The following is a 14907-nucleotide window of genomic DNA, read 5'->3' as shown; positions in this document are numbered from 1 at the left end:
AACATATTCTACTTTTCTACTAGTATTTTGGCACAATGTCACATTTTATTTTAGAATAATATCAACTAGAAAATTCCATGGACATTTTGATATGAGCAAGCATGTCTGAAGTGGTTCCCTTCAGGCCATTTTGCCTTGCAAAATGTTTTTTTTTTTTTCAGGGAGTTTCAGGGAATCTTGGCATACACCCCCAGGTGTTTTTTTCTTTTTTTTTTGGCTCGTGTTTGGTTAATCCCTTCGGGCCAATTTTCAGGTTCCCAATATGGGCTTGCCGCTACTGGAATACTTACAGAAATGTAGCTTTAAAGCCACTCTATGTAGAAATAACCACTTCTGACCACCTGGGGGACACGGCTCTGCTGTGTTGACAAATTTGCAGTGGGGATGGATGAAAAACTCTTTCCCCCTGCAACCACTAGGGGGTTGCATTTAATTTATTGTATTCTGCCTGAGCCTGACCGTGGCCCGTGGCCATGCAGGGTTAATTAAGGTCAATTGTACGGTGGCCGAGCCCGCCATTGCTGAAAATTTAAGAAACGCTGCAAATAAAAACAAAGGCCGCTTCAAATAAAAGAAACGCTGCAAATATAAAGAAACGCCGCTGGAAATTAAAAAAAAGACGCAAATAAAAAAGCCACAACGGAAGTGAATTACCGGGGACTATTTTTGCTGATGCACCGGTGTTTTTTTACGTCAGAGAAGAAGAAGAACACGAAGAGGACATAAGAGAAAAGGAATAAATAAGAAGAGCGAGGAATAAGAAGAACAACGAACAAGAAAATAAATGAAAAGGTTACTGTTCAACGTCGCTACGTGTAATTTTTAATGTGCAACACCGGTGCATCGGCAAAAATAGTCCCCGGTAATTCACTTATTTCCGTCGTTTTTTTATTTTATTTGCAGCGGGGTTTCTTTATATTTGCAGCGTTTCTTTTATTTTCAGCAGCGTTTCTTTTTGTTTGCAGCATTTATTTTATTTGCTAAGCGTTTATTTTATTTGCAGCAGCGTTTGTTTCTGTTTGCAGCGTTACTTTTATTTTCAGCAATGGTGGGCCATCGTACAGTTGTCATTTTGCGCAGGTATTGCTAATTGGAAAGGGCAAACATTATTCTGCCGTGCTCGGTTTAAGTTTCTTTCCTTTTTGTTTAAAGAGAACGGAAAGATAAACAGCCTAAAATTAAAAATGAATTGCTGACATGATCTCAAACATAAAGGAAGAATCTTGCTGTAATTTATTCTTATTTTCCACATAAAAAGCAATGTCTACAAGCAAACAGCTAGCAGCCAGCCGTGCTACAGTATAGGACTGAGTCGCTACACACTCAGTCCCAGTAGCGGTGCCTCACATCAATAACTTTTATAACTGACTTCCAACTTAAAACCCTGTGTCCATCAGAGCACAGAATTTAACTTGTATCCGAGCAGACGAGGACAAGCCCTTTTTTTCTGTGCCAGCACAATTATTTTGTGGCAGAATTGCATGCCAGCATTTATTTTTATTCATTTATTTCCCAAGACGGACACGTTTCCCTGTGAGAGTATAATCTTGGCGGAGTGCAGGAGCCTCGGAAACAGCGTTTGCCTAAATGATCAAGGGACAGCAAAACAACGCTGAACCAAAGCCGATGACTTTCCCTGGGGACGGTGCGAAGCTGCATGGATCCAGTTCATTTTGAAGAGTTGCTTGTAAAAAAGCAGTGAAAATGAAATTACATTTTCAAGCGCAGCTATGACAATACAGGCCTCAACTGAATCAAATGTGGTTCTTCTTATCCAAACGGTTACATCTAACTCAGTTTACAGGACTGTCTCAGAGAATTAGAATATTGTGATAAAGTTCTTTATTTTCTGTAATGCAATTAAAAAAAACAAAAAATGTCATACATTCTGGATTCATTACAAATCAACTGAAATATTGCAAGCCTTTTATTATTTTAATATTGCTGATTATGGCTTACAGTTTAAGATTAAGATTCCCCAGAATATTCTAATTTTTTGAGATAGGATATTTGAGTTTTCTTAAACCTGTAAACCATGATCAGCAATATTAAAATAATAAAAGGCTTGCAATATTTCAGTTGATTTGTAATGAATCCAGAATGTATGACACTTTTGTTTTTGTAATTGCATTACAGAAAAATCCCAATATTCTAATTTTCTGAGACAGTCCTGTATGTTTTATGCTGCAAAGAAGAGACACAACTTTGTTTTTCTTCAATGCAAATTGCGATTACATGGCAATCAGACATGATGAACTGCTCTGTTGTTTATTACAGCATGACTCTACAAAATAAGATGTCCTTAATGCACACATTAGCCATGTCTAACATTTCCATTTGCTGCATGCCAACATGTGTTCGTTTCCCCTCATAAAGGTGATATTAGTCAGGGATAAAACCTGGTCCTACATGCAATCATTGCTTTTCTTCTGCACTGATACAAATATTGTGCTTGATCTACTTAAAAAAAATAAATCAACTTTTTGCAGGAGATTATTATGTAGATCAAGAAAGGTTAGTCTTTGTATAAACTACTTAATTTTTTGTATGTAAATTATACATTTTGCAAGTACAGTCAACTTAATTGTGTTAAGTTTACTTTATTTATCAAAATTAAGTTGACTTTACTTGCAAATGAATTTTGTACATACTAAAAATTAAGTAGTTTATACAAAGACTAGTCTTTGTATAAACTACTTAAATATAAATATATAAATATAAATATATAAATAAATAAATAATACATTTTGCAAGTACAGTCAACTTGTGTTGAATTTACTTTATTTATCAAAATTAAGTTGACTTTACTTACTTACTTAAAAAAATTAAAAAGAGAAAAAAAAATGAAAAAAGAAGAAAAAAAGAGAAAAAATAAATAAAAAAGGAAAAAAAGAGAAAAAAAGAAGAAAAAAGGATAATAATAGAAAGAACAAAAAATTTAAGTTGACTTTACTTGCAAAAATTAAGTTGACTTTACTTGCAAATGAATTTTGTACATACTAAAAATTAAGTAGTTTATACAAAGACTAGTCGTTTTTTGATCTACATAAAAATCTCATGTGAAAAAGTTGCCTTAATTTTTTTAAAGTAGATCAAGCAAGATATTTTTTAATGTGGTGTTTCATCTAAACGTTGGTCAATCTGCCCAATAGATTAAAATTGTTCAAGGAAAGGTAAATACAACAAGATCATTGCTTGTTGTTTGTGTGTAAATGAAAAGATTGCCTGGGATTACAGAAATACTGCTTGTTAAGGAAAAAATGCACAATGTCTTGTTTTTTGAACAAATGCAGATTAAGTTCACAACTAGATGAATTCATGTACAGCAACAAACTTCATTTTTAATTGTTAATATCACAGATTTAAACATGTTATATTTACATGCGGTTAGATTTTTTTTTTTCAGTGTGCATCACTGTTTGGTTACATTGAGTCAACGACTGCTACGTTTTGGATTTTGCAAATGGTTCCCTAATGTATTGAAATGAAATGCGGGTTACCATGGACAACAGCTTATAAAGCACATAAGGAGCTCTGCTCTGGTAAACGTGTTCTCGTTCACCTCATTTGCACTAATTAGGGCATGACGGTTGGAGAGGCCGGCAGAGTTTCCATCAGGGGACTTGGAGTCCTACAACCAGTACTGGAGTTGAGGGGGGATGGGGGGATGGCATCCCCCCTGATATAAAAACGGTCCAAATCATCCCCCCTGTAAAACTGCCATCCCCCCTTTCCATCCCTTATGTCATTTCATCAAAGAATGTGGTTTTACTGCTATTTCAACATTTAGAGTCATCACCAGAAAAATAACTTATTTGACAATTTTCACCTGTTTCAAGTAAATTTTCACTTGAAATAAGTAGGAAAATCTGCCAGTGGGACAAGATTTATCTTCTCATTACAAGCAAAAAAATCTTGTTCCACTGGCAGATTTTTCTACTTATTTCCAGTGAAAATCTACTTGAAACAGGTGAAAATTGTTGTTTTTTCCAGTGATGAGTCTTGTTTTAAGTGTAATGACATTTCTTTTACTAAAATTAGACATTTTAACTAGAAATAAGACAATTATTCTTGTTAAGATTTTGAGTTTTTGCAGTGATCCATGTTACTTATGCTGTGAAGGACAGAGTCATATTGATAAGTTCAGAAAAGTGTTTTTTATTGTTGTGTTTTGATGTATTTGATGTAAGCCCAGTGGATATTTAAAGCTTACAGAAGGCTGCATTTAACTGCTGCTATGTCATTCCTGCAGTATTTCTGCAGGTGTTTTGGTCAGTTCTATTATTTGTAATATATTATATTATTTGTAATCAGCACAAATTATCTGTCCCCATATGATAAAATCCACCATCCCCCCTGAATTATTTTTACAACTCGAGTTCTCCATCCCATATTGCTATCAATCACGACTTGCTTACCGGTAGGTTTTGGCAACAATAGTATTTCATCTGGCATTACATGAAGGGAGATCATTTTTTACATGAATTGTCTCTGTGGTAAAGGTCACCATGGTTACGTTGACAATGGCGGAGAGGCTTGTTCCAACATGTTTCCTTCTTGTTTTTATGCCACACAAGGTGTGTAAGGAGGTCGTATCCAGCACGATGTCACTTACTACAGGAAACTAATCTCAGATTTGTAATTATTTGTTCAATGACTGCCGTGCCAGCGTCTTGTCAGATCTCCACTCCCATCACATATTATCTCTTTTACAAGCGTTTTGTCAGACTAGCTGCCGTAGGGAATTTCCTGATATCAGCTTGACTTACTGTAAAGAATTTATATTTGTTACGTATTAACCTTGAGAGTCGTATAACAGGTGACTTTGGCGGAACGTTTACTTAGTAAAAGTCCTCACTTCCTGATGCCGCGGTGGATTTAGAGCAGGGATCAGCAACCCGCGGCTCTAGAGCCGCATGCGGCTCTTTAGCGCCGCCCTAGTGGCTCCTGGAGCTTTTTCAAAAATGTTTTACCTTTTTTTTCCTTTTTTTCTCTTTTTTTTCTCTTTTTTTCTTCCTTTTTCTTTTTTCTTCTTCTTTTTTTTTCTTCTTTTTTTCTTTTTTCTATTTTTCCCTCCTTTTTCCTTTCCTTTTTAAACTTGACATTTCGACTTTTTTCTCGAAATTCTGACATTTTGTCGACATTTCGACTTTTTTCTTGAAATTCTGGATAACCGGGGCAGGGCTACATAAGTTTTTTAACTTCTCCCTGCTCCATTTCGAGCATGCAAAAAAGGAAAAAAAAAAAAAAAAAGCCAGTGAGGCATGTTTTTGTTTATAATTGTTGTGATTTATATTATACTGTATTTATCATGATTATTTTTTAACTATTGTTCTTTGGTTTAAATATATATATATATATATATATATTTTTTTTTTAGCATGTTCGAAATAAAATTTTCATTCATTCATTCATTCATTCATTCATTCATTCATTCATTCTGACTTTTTTTTAGACATTTCGACTTTTTTCTCGAGATTTTGACTTTTTCCTCGAAATTTTGACTTTTTTTGAAATTTTGACTTTTTTCTCGACATTTCGACTTTTTTCTTGAAATTGTTCTTCAACATAAATCTCGATATTTGGACTTTTTTCAAAATTCTCACTTTTTTCTTAACATTTCGACTTTTTTCTCGAGATTTTACTTCAACATTAATCTCGACATTTTGACTTTTTTCTCGACATTTCGCCTTTCGCCATTCGCCTTCATTCTAAGCCTTATACAAGACTTTTCATTTTTTGCGGCTCCAGACATATTTGTTTTTTGTGTTTTTGGTCCAAAATGGCTCTTTCAACATTTTAGGTTGCCAACCCCTGATTTAGAGCAAAGTAGATAAGGCGGTGCCAGGGATCTAAAGAGCAGGAGCTCTAGTCAACCCGCTTCACCGGATCTCAATGCGTTCATTTTCTCCTCTGTCTCTCTCTTGTGTTCCCCTCCCCTGTGAAAGAGCAGTTTCCATTATGCCACAGGTTCACATTAAGGAGATGGGAACAGGCTGGTATACCTGCAATTATCCCTGCTCACCCAGCCGTGGGTCACTCGGTGCCGAGCAACAGCTGGCTCTCCTCCTCTTGGCTGCATACGCACACAGTGCGCGCACACTCCTGCACCTGCACACCTCCCTCCTCCTCCTCAAGACTCCCAACTACCCATTCTTCACATCCACCTGCCAAGTAGCTTGATTAATAAGGCCAGTTTTCACCGTGAAGCAAACCGCAGAGGGCAGGGAGAGGGAGAGAGAGTGCTCAGAGCTGGTACGGAGGAGCCAGCGACGGCGTGCCGTGTAATAAATTCATGCATAAATTCACAGCAACAAAGTGATAAGTCATTACTTGAGCTTGAAAAAACAAGTACACTCCAGTTTAGAGAGCAATGTGACAAAACATCAATCACTCAACATTTATTTGTAAAGCACTTTTCATACAAATTGTGCAGAAAAAGACCAAGATAATAAACTTTGAACATTGCAACACAATTAACAGTAAAGCAGCAACACACACGAGACACAATACGCATTGCCGTTACTGGCAATGGTATGGAATGGTTTACACTGCCGGTCTCCTAAGTGGGCGTGGCCGCCCCTCTCCCCACATCGTTTTGGAACATACAACACTAGATACAGTACAACTTTCTTCCAAAAATACTTAAATAATAAAAATAACAGTATTATTAAGCAAAGAAGCAAGTTTTATTTTAGTTTTAAACTTCATTTTATCCGATGGGAAAACGATGAGAGCCAAATCTGGCGAGAGTGTGTTACTCAGACAATCTGTCGGTCTGAAAATTGCCATTTTGGTGTCAGAATGTTCAGAAGGTTTGTGGCTTTTGAAAAATGGGTCCCATATTTACTTAGGTTACTATGGGGCGAAGGAATTGGTAATAATCTGTGCTCACGTTCACTTTTCCCATAGGACTCAATAGACTTAGGACCTACTTCCGGTCTCTTAAAGGGGCGTGGCAGTCACGTGACACAGATACAGGAAACACAACCGTAGTGGTCTGTCTCGGTTTATAGAACGTCTCTGATTCCGGTTACTGAAACATTCGGAATATTCTGTTTACATGGTAATTCGGGATATCTGGATCAAACCAGCGACGCGCGGAGAACGTGATGACACCGTCATTTCCGCTTCTTCTTCCTGTATCCAAATTCAAAACAAATCCTGCTTCGCACAACTTTTCGCTCACTTTCTGGTAAATCTCACTATCCCGGTACTTTCTACCGTCTACAAATGCAGAAATGTTCATATCCTTCATTACATTTATAAAATGATTAGTCTCCTCCTCACTCCAAAAGTGTGGCGTGGTCTTGCATTTCTCCGTGTTTATAAGAACTTCCTGGACTCAAAAGACCAGGATTCCTTGTGAACAGAACATGCACAGAAAACAAATTCATGTTCCGTTTGATGGGGATATTCCGTTTGGCGTTTACATGACCGAATATTCAGGTTTTAAAAGGAGTAACCCAGGGGTCATATTCGGGTTTTTAAAAACCCGAAATGTATTCGAAGGGGTTATTGGTGTTTACATGGTCGTGCAAATTCGGGTTATTGCCAATATTCGGGTTTTAAAAGGGTTATTGATGCATGGAAACGGCTGCAGAAGTTCTCAGACGACTCTGCGATTGTTGGCCTCACCAGAGACGATGACGAGGACTGAGGGGGGAACTTTGTGGACTGCTGTCGGAGAAACCACCTTCTGATCACCGCGGAGAAACCAAGGAGATGCTGGTGGATTTTCACAGACGCTGTTCCCTCAGCAGTGAACTTCCAGGGAACGGACATTGAGCAAGTGGACTCTTATAAGCACCTATAAATAAAAACTCCCTTAATCAGATTGTGAGGTGGGCCAGTAGGCTAATTGGAGAGCCACAACTCAACTTAGAAACCTCTTTAATGGGAAGCTACAGAGACTGAGTCCATCTTAGATGATACATCTCATCCACTATACGGAGAATTCCAGTATCTCCCTTCTGACCGTAGGTATAAAATGCCTTTGTGCAAAACTAAAAGGTATAAATGTAGTTTTTGTCCCCTCAGATATTAATGCCCTAAATAGGACATGATTTCCCATCCTCCATCTAGGTCTATTTATTTATTTATTTATCTATTGTATTGCTTATTCTACGGAAGAGTATTAGGGCCATGCAGGAGAAAAAATATTTGAGAGGGGAAGATTTTTTTTTGTGCACTTCGAGAAAAAAGTCGAAATGTCGAGAATAATTTTGAAATTTCGAGAATAAAGTTGAAATACATTTCGACTTTTTTCTCGAAATTGTATTTCAACATTATTCTCTACATTTCAACATTTTTCTCGAAATTGTACTTAAACATTAATCTCGACATTTCGACTTTTTTCTCGAAGTGCACAATAAAAAAAAAATCTTCCCCTCTCAAATATTTTTTCTCCCGCATGGCCCTAATACTCTTCCGTACTTATTCAATCTGGAGCATTTGTTTTGTTTGTCAGTCAATGTTGTGTTTTGTTATTGTCCTGTTTGTCTTGTGTCACTGTACCTGTACAGTATGGTGTTGTTGTAAGTTTCTATGTTTTACCTGCAAAGAAATCAACCTTCGGGTTTCAATAAAGTTACCTTACCTTACCTCGATGCCTCAATGTATGAAGGAAAGATATAGGTCTTTCCTTCTGTTGCTGTTGGACTCCACAACAAACACTCTTAATCTTATCTCTATTTCTGTAATATCCCCATTATCTTCTCTTATCTTATCTTACACTTTTTTCCACACATGTAATTTGCATTGAAACAAGGTGTATGAACCATAAAGTAAAGCTAAAGAGGCAACTTCTACTCCGCTGTGATTGGTCAGCTCCTCAGCAGGAGTCAATCAGCTCAAGTCAAAGAGGGACACGCCCCCACTACTGTACACCCTGATCTTCTAAGCAGATCCGATGACCTGAGTGGGACCCGCCCGCTCCTCAGTGGGTGTACGCCTCAAAATTCTGGATAAGTCATTAAATGTTTTCCAGGAACGCTTCCCAGGAAAGGACAGACTATAATGTCAGTACAATTTCCATAAAACACTGTATCTGCAGGAGTTAATTACATTTGCATATATTTTAGTTGCAATAAAAACCACCTCTGAAGAGCCGAGTCTGTAAAGAGATTGCTGTGACAGAAAACAACTTAAAGATGCAACAAGGATCCATTTTTATTTCATTTCATTTTTATTTATTCTGATCATGGAAATATGCAAACAAAAAAAAAAGTAAAATGACAACACAATCAAAAGCATATTCCATAACCAGAAAGGTACAACGGAGTATTAGGGCCAAACTAAGACAAAAAAAGGGGAAATTACGAGAATAAAGTCATAATATTATGAGAATAAAGTCGTAACATTGCAAGAATAAAGTCGTAACATTACGAGAATAAAGTCATAATATTACGAGAATAAAGTCGTAATTTATGAGAATAAAATCTTAACATTATGAGAATAAAGTTGTAATATTATGAGAATATAATTTATGAGAACTCTAACAGAAAGAGCCGTCTTCTCCCTGTGTTAAAATTAGGAATATTGAGCATCTTGTGAAGTTCTATTTATATATTTATAATATATTTAATATAACGACTGTATTCTCGTAATATTATGACTTTATTCTCATATTATTATGACTTTATTATTTATTTTTTGTCTTAGTTTGGCCCTAATACTCCGTCGTAGAAAGGAGCAGGTAGAAGAAAATCTTATTCTACCTGCTCCTCCCTCAAAACAAAATTGAACAATAATAACAGATGGTCTGCACAATTAGTTAACATCACAAAGAAAGAAAAACAAAAAAATCAAAGATAGATTGTCTGTCTCCATACGCATATATTATAAAATTTTACTATTTCATCCATACATTGCTATTTTTTTCTCTTTACATTTTTTTTTAAACTGAAATATGTTTATACAGCCCTTTAAATCATAATGTAATGAATTCCATAACTTAATTCCAACAACAGAAACACTCATCTGCTTTAAAGTTGTTCGGGCAAATAGATGTTTAAAATTAAATTTTCTACGACTATCTTCATTATTTGAACTGAAAGTAAACATGTATTGTACATTTTAGGAATGGGCGATATTTTACCGTTCAAGATATACCGTCAAAAAAATTCTCACGGTAAAAATAATAAATTCCTGTTGATGACGTTTTTGTGTAAAGCTGATTTATGGAAGGAAGGAAGGAAATTAGCCTGAAAGAAAGAAAGAAAGAAAGGAAGAAAGAAAGAAAGAAATGAGCCTGAAAGAAAGAAAGAAAGAAAGAAAGAAAGAAAGAAAGAAAGAAAGAAAGAAAGAAAGAAATGAGCCTGAAAGAAAGAAAGAAAGAAAGAAAGAAAGAAAGAAAGAAAGAAAGAAAGAAAGAAAGAAAGAAAGAAAGAAAGAAAGAAAGAAAGAAAGAAAGAAAGAAAGAAAGAAAGAAAGAAAGAAAGAAAGAAAGAAAGAAAGAAAGAAAGAAAGAAAGAAAGAAAGAAAAATTCCGGTTGAGTTTTTTGTGTAACATATAGATTATAGTTAAAAAAGATGGAGTTGAATTGGTATTTTTTTTATCGTCATTTTTATCGTTATCGGGATAAATGCCAGAAATTATCGTGATACATTTTTTAGTCCATACCGCCCATCCCTAATGCTTTACATTTATCTGTGTACATGATTGTGAGTGTCTGTAACTTAACCAAATCATCGAGTTTCAGTAATCTTGATTTCTAAATAATAATATTTAAAGATTAATTTGTTCTTAGAGAGATTCTTCTTCGGTGACCTACTTGACACCAGACTGTTGTTTTGGCCTCGCCGGTGTATCTACACACGCCAGCCGCCGCCGCTGTGCAGGATCAGCACTTTCTTTAATCGAATCCTCAAAGGAAGCGGTCCCGGCCCACGCCGGACACTTTTGAACATCCTGAGGCTTTCTCGACTATAGTTGAGCCTCTGTTTGAAGTTCCTGATGATGATGTAGGCGGTGCTTTCATGTGCTGTATTCTCAGCAGCAGCGTTCTCGCATCCCCGACCGTTTCAACATTCAAAGGTACTGCGTCTCTGCCGGTAAACGCATCTCCAACACATCAGACCACAATGTCTCCTGCTTCCCTGTATTTCTGCTAACAATCAGTAGGACTTAACGAGTACGAGGCAGATGAAACCGGGGAGCTAACCCTCCCCCGCGGTGATCAAAGGGTCAAAGTACAGATAAACGTGGGATTCTGTGATCAAGGGAATCAACGCTGCAAGAAATGGAGCAGCAAAAAATCCTAAAACACAAGATTTGCATCTTTGCCAAACTTTTTGGTCACGTTAGATCAGTAATAGTATCACCAGTACTCGAGTTGTAAAAAGAAATCAGGGGGGATGGTGGATTTTATCATATGGGGACAGATAATTTGTGCTGATTACAAATAATATAATATATTACAAATAATAGCAGTGACCAAAACAGCTGCAGAAATACTGCAGGAATGACATAGCAGCAGTTAAATGCAGCCTTCTGTAAGCTTTAAATATCCACTGGGCTTACATCAAATACATCAAAACACAACAATAAAAAACAGTTTTCTGAACTTATCAATATGACTCTGTCCTTCACAGGATAAGTAAAATGGATCACTGCAAAAACTCAAAATCTTAACAAGAATATTTGCCTTATTTCTAGTTAAAATGTCTAATTTTAGTAAAAAAATCTTATTACATTTAAAACAAGACTCATCACTGGAAAAAAACATAAATTTCCACCTGTTTCAAGTAGATTTTCACTTAAAATAAGTAGAAACATCTGCCAATGGAACAAGATTTTATTGCTTGTAATAAGAAGATAAATATTGTCACACTGGCAGATTTTCCTACTTATTTCAAGTGAAAATTTACTTGAAACAGGTGAAAATTGTCAAATAAGTTATTTTTCTGGTGATGACTCTAAATGTTGAAATAGCAGTAAAACAACATTCATTGGTGAAATGACATAAGGGATGGAAAGGAGGGATGGCAGTTTTACAGGGGGGATGATTTGGACTGTTTTTATTTCAGGGGGGGATGCCATCCCCCCTCATCCCCCTCAACTCCAGGACTGAGTATCACTATTGTAAAAGTATAAAAAGTACCGCCCAATGGTTGATGAAGAGGAACTGTTTGAGGAGAAGTTAAAGGGCACACGCTTGATAAATGAAGGAAATGTGCACAAACTGGCTTAAATGAACCTAATAAATACAGGACTGTCTCAGAAAATTAGAATATTGTGATTTTCTGTAATGCAAATACAAAAACCAAAATGTCATACATTCTGGATTCATTACAAATCAACTGAAATATTGCAAGCCTTTTATTATTTTAATATTGCTGATCATGGCTTACAGCCTTAAGAAAACTCAAATATCATATCTCAAAAAATTTGAATATTCTTGGAATCTTAATCTTAAACTGTAAACCATAATCAGCAATATTAAAATAATAAAAGGCTTGCAATATTTCAGTTGATTTGTAATGAATCCAGAATGTATGACATTTTAGGTTTTTTTAATTGCATTACAGAAAATAAAGAACTTTATCACAATATTCTAATTTTCTGAGACAGTCCTGTATTTGAGTAACTTTTCTCGAGTGCAAAGAAAGAACAAAAGCTAACATTTTTTGATTTTTTTAGTTATATAGACAGAAATATGCCCTTTGTGTTATGGGTCTGGGACATTTATCATTTGGTACAGAATGCACCGAACCAATCCCAGCGGGTTTTACAGGATGACTCCAACTGAGCATTCAAGTGCAATCACTTAAAACCAACAAGATGGCAGGAGAATTGCTAATAACACCCTCAACAACAAGGTTTTACTGGCAAAGAGAGAACGATCATTCATCAATGTATCCCAAGGTGATTAAACCCAAACCTTACCGAGGCCGAACAAACGCTTCGTAGGACTGTAAGTACTCAGGACTTATTGACTGAGCTTCAAATATCCTCAGCTATACTTTTATTCCACATGCTGTTAGCCTTTGAGTAGAAAAGACAATTATAAATATTAATTCACAATTAAAAAGCTATTTTCCTGCCAACTTTTATTAGTGCAAACATTTATTGTTGAGGATCAAAAAATAAAAGTAGGAAAATACATTACAAATACACACTGAGCGGCTCAGTGCACGAGCACACAAATGAAGTTAGAGATAATGGTCTCCCTAACTGCAGGTATTGATTTTACATCACACTAACCGTATATCTGACCTTCCTCTCGCAGTAATACTCGTATACTCTCGCTGGCGTGTCAGTGGAGTCCAGTAGCAGACGTCCCCATCTACAGGGCCAAGACTTCAGCTAATAAAGAAATATTTAACCAATCAGGTGCATAATCAATGAGTTTAAAGGTTTGTGGCGGCGTCATCCGAGTGCGTGCTCGTCTTTGAGCTTCCGGACGTCTCTGGTCTCTGCCAGCTCATCAGTCTGGACCAGGGGTCGGCAACCCAAAATGTTGAAAGAGCCGTATTAGACCAAAAACACAAAATACAAATATGTCTGGAGCCGCTAAAAATGAGAAGTCTTGTATAAGCCTTAGAATGAAGGCAACACATGCTGCATGTTTCTATATTAGTTATAACTGGGGGAAGATTATTTTTTTCATTATGCACTTCGAGAAAAAAGTCAAAATGTCAAGAAAAAAGTTGAAATGTTGAAAAAAAGTCAAAATGTTGAGAAAAAAGTCGAAATGTTGAGAAAAAAGTTGAAATGTCAAAAGAAAAGTTGAAATGTTGAGAAAAAAGTCAAAATTTCGAGAAAAAGGTCGAAATGTCGAGAAAAAGCCGAAATGTCGAGAAAAAAGTTGAAATGTTGAAAAAAAGTCAAAATTTCGAGAAAAAGGTTGAAATGTCGAGAAAAAAGTCAAAATTTCGAGAAAAAAGTCGAAATGTCGAGAAGAAAGTCGAAATGTTGAAAAAAAGTCAAAATTTCGAGAAAAAAGTTGAAATGTCGCAAGAAAAGTTGAAATGTTGAGAAAAAAGTCAAAATTTCGAGAAAAAAGTCGAAATGTTGAGAAAAAAGTCGAAATGTTGAAAAAAAGTCAAAATTTCGAGAAAAAGGTTGAAATGTCAAGAAAAAAGTCGAAATGTCGAGAAAAAAGTTGAAATGTCGCAAGAAAAGTCGAAATGTTGAGAAAAAAGTCGCAATGTTGAGAAAAAAGTCGAAATGTTGAGATTAAAAAGGAAATGAAAAAGAAGAAGAAAAGAGAAAAAAGAAGAAATAAAGAAAAAAAAAGAGAAGAAAAAAAGGAAAAAAAGACTGAAAATAACTGGGGGAAGATAATTTTTTTCATTATGCATTTCGAGAAAAAAGTTGAAATGTCGAGAAAAAAGTTGAAATGTTGAGAAAAAAGTCAAAATTTCGAGAAAAAAGTTGAAATGTTGAGAAAAAAGTCAAAATTTCAAGAAAGTCAAGATTAAAAAGGAAATGAAAAAGAAGAAAAGAGAAAAAAGAAGAAATAAAGAAAAAAAAAGAGAAATTAAAGCTGCAAGCAGCGATGAACGGGCCCTCGCACTCACGGCCACCGCCCCCCATAAGCATATCAGAAATGACACCACCCACGACTATGTCAAACCATTCAAAAGTTATAGCAGAAAAAAGGGACAACCAATCAGAAGAAGGGGCGGGGCTAATTCAGGCCAATGAAGGTCAAGGATTCCATACAGAATCTGATGACACCACCCACGACTCTCTATGTCAAACCATTCCAAAGTTATAGCAGAAAATCGGGACAACCAATCAGAAGAAGGGGCGGGGCTAATTAAGGCCAACGAAGCTTAAGAACTCATTACAGAGTCCCATGACACCACCCACGACTTCCTATGTCAAACCATTCCAAAGTTATAGCAGAAAAAAGGGACAACCAATCAGAACAAGGGGCGGGGCTAATTAAGGCCAAC

Source organism: Cololabis saira, chromosome 22 (assembly GCF_033807715.1).
Source record: "Cololabis saira isolate AMF1-May2022 chromosome 22, fColSai1.1, whole genome shotgun sequence".
Classification (NCBI taxonomy): Eukaryota; Metazoa; Chordata; class Actinopteri; order Beloniformes; family Belonidae; genus Cololabis; species Cololabis saira.
The sequence above is the reverse complement of the archived record's forward strand: the minus strand, read 5'-3'. Positions refer to the sequence as shown.